The sequence below is a fragment of the Mytilus californianus genome, unplaced genomic scaffold, assembly GCF_021869535.1.
Source record: "Mytilus californianus isolate M0D057914Y unplaced genomic scaffold, xbMytCali1.0.p SCAF_11, whole genome shotgun sequence".
Lineage (NCBI taxonomy): Eukaryota > Metazoa > Mollusca > Bivalvia > Mytilida > Mytilidae > Mytilus > Mytilus californianus.
This window is the reverse complement of record NW_026262593.1, coordinates 39,190,241-39,193,616: the sequence shown is the minus strand read 5'-3', so window position 1 is coordinate 39,193,616 and position 3,376 is coordinate 39,190,241.

Sequence of the window (3,376 nt, the reverse complement as noted above, 5' to 3'; positions counted from 1 at the left end):
TTAAGAAGTTAGCCAACGCCACCGCCACCGCCGGATCACTATCCCTATGTCGAGCTTTCTGCGACAAAAGTCGCAGGCTCGACAAAAATGTATAATCTTACCATTCACCCAGGTGTTTCCTGTCACAACACATTGTGGACTTTGTAGATTATCTGTTATACCCAAATGATTCATGATCTGAGTAATGACAATGTCTTCCAGATTATCATTTACTGACAACCCTTTGTTACCAAGGAAACCATTCAAAGAAAATCCTGTAAAATTAAGAAATACTATTAATCAGTTTCATGGGAACTTTTTATCCTGTTTTTTCTTCTTCAAATGTTAGTGGATCAGGCAAAACAACAAAATATTACAAGTATTTAGAATTTCTTTTTCTTTTTATTATAGACCTGCAATTGTGTCCCTTTTTGCGACCATGAGTGCCAATAAAATAAAATATTCAGGGGTAGGCATTTTGAATCATAAAAATAAAGGGCAGGTTAGGGAACTTTAAGCACAAGTATTTTCTATTCTAGCCTTATGGGTTAGCAAAGAAACTATATAATAAAACAAAATATTGGTTTCAACAATGGAGTGGGGCATTAACATCGTATGACGTCACAATATCGTCATACAACATGTATGTCTCTTTTTCATGAAAATGAAGAAAATAACTGACTTACGCAGTTTTCCGTCCATTTCTTCTTTGAGGAAACATTTTGCAGTCAAGAAACAACAACATAATTTTAGTGAAGCTTTATCAATATTATAGCTATCTACATAATTTCACCAAATACACATTTGTTACCCATACTTTTCCAATCCAAAACATAACAGAAACGAAATTCAGCAATTTTTATGTTTATAAAGGGACATAACTCAAAAATGGTAAAAGTGTCGCCACCAAATTTCGTACTTAATCTGTATTATGTAGTAATAAGCATTGTGTATAAGTTTCATAACATTTGGCTGAGGCAAACTAAAGTTAGAAAACGGAAACAAAAGATTTGCACTTGATCTTAGTTTTGTGGTAATGAATATTGTGTATAGGTTTCATAATGTTTGGTTGGGGCAAACTTAAGTTACAGAATGGAAACTAAAAATTTGGCAATCTTTTGATTTATAAAGGGGCATAACTCAATAATGGTTATAGTGACAATACCCAAATTAAACTTGATCTGTGTTTTATCAGTGGAAGTCAAAATTAAACATTGCATTGTATAAAGCATTGATTGTAGTTGATTCAACTATAATCATGGACAAAGGAAGATAACTCCAATTTAAAAAATTACTTGATATTTAGAAGAAAATAAAAATTTTGCAATTTTTCCATTTATAAAGGGGCATAACTCTAGAACGGTTAAAGTGACGCCACCAAATTTCAAACTTTATCTGTGTTTTGTAGTAATAAGTATTGTGTATAAGTTTCATAACATTTGGTTGAGGCAAACTTAAGTTAGAGAACGGAAACTAAAAATTTTGCAATTTTTCCATTTAAAAAGGGGCATAACTCTAGAACGGTTAAAGTGACGCCACCAAAATTCTAACTTGATCTGTGTTTTGTGGTAATAAGCATTGTGTATAAGTTTCATAACATTTGGTTGAGGCAAACTCAAGTTAGAGAACGGAAACCAATTTTGGGACATACGTACATACGTACAGACGGACAAGGGTAAATCTTAATGCCCCCACAGCTACGGCGGGGGCATAATAACTGAAAACCATACCTGATAAAGTGGAGCTCCATTTACAAAAGGTCTTTGGTAGATACACGTCCTGTAGAACAACTTGCTGTATCAAACATTCATCACTTTCCAGACATACACTCACATTCATATTCACAAGGAAAACATCGTTATCAACAAGGTTGATAATTGAATAGCTGAAAGAATAGTATACAAGCAAGTTTAAATTGCATTTATTGATGAGCTACTCAATAGCAATATTTGAGAAGCTTCAATTTCTGTCACTGTATACATGTAAATTAAAAAGAGCCCTCTCAAAGTAGGCTGAACCTTCATGGCTATTTAAGAATAGTCAAGTCTAGTTATATTTTCGTGTAACACTACATGAGGGTGCCTCATCTGGGCAGGATATGCTTTCCCTTTGTAGCAACTGAGATCCCCCCTATTTTTGGTGGGGTTCGTGTTGCTGTCTTTAGTTTGAAGACTGTTGTTTATCTTTTAGTCTTTTCTTGTTTTTAGACATGGTGTTGTCAGTTTGTCTTTTATTTATGAGTTTGAATATCCTGTTGGTATCTGCCACCTCTTTTTTCTTATTTTTATAGAAGAATAACAAGAATGTGTCCATAGTACACAGATGCTCCACTCGCACTATCATTTTCTATGTTAAGTGGTCCATGAAATTGGGGTCAAAACTCTAATTTGGCATTAAAATAAGAAAGATCATACCATAGGGAACATGTGTACTAAGTTTCAAGTTGATTGGACTTCAACTTCATCAAAATCTACCTTGACCAAAAACTTTAACCTGAAGCGGGCACTATCATTTTCTATGTTCAGTGTACTGTGAAATTGGGGTCAAAACTCTAATTTGGCATTAAAATTAGAAAGATCATTTCATAGGGAACATGTGTACTAAGTTTCAAGTTGATTGGACTTCAACTTCATCAAAAACTACCTTGACCAAAAACTTTAACCTGAAGCAGAACAGATGGACCAACGAACGGACGGACGAACAAACGAACGCACAGACCGAAAAAAAACATAATGCCCTTAAGAGGGGCATAATAAGTGGGGTAAAAAATAGTTCAATTTATCTATTAGATACATTTTTACACAATGCAAATTACTTACTCAATAATAAACACAGACAGCAGTTTAAACTGGTCAACAATTCCTAAAAGATATAAAATACAAAAGTTTGAAAAGAATCTATAGTTAAATTAGTAAAGAGGTATGTTTTGAATGTTTTGTAGCAAAATTAGAACCAGCAATTTGATACAGTATTACATGCTTTTTGCAAAGGGATTATCAAATTTTTCACATATAGCTTAATTTATATGTAAACTGTTGAAGTTAATTATAAAAAAGGTACATCCTCAATCAAGAATGATGCTGGAAATAAACAAAGTTTCAAAAAAAACATACTAGAATGTTTTAAGAAAATGATTGAAACCTGTGAGAAGATTAGATTTTTTACAAAATAGGAACCCCGTTTCCTTGCCCTCACATCATTCAATCATCATACAATTATCTAGATTTGCACTGTATGTAACAACATCCCACAATACTTGATTTGTGACACACAGAAATATAATATGAATTCTTTGTATAGCTGTTTGTTCTTCCCTAATATTCTAAGGAACTGTATGAATCATTTTCATCCTTTTTCATATTAAGTCCAAAAATCATCATTAAAAAACTCACCAAAT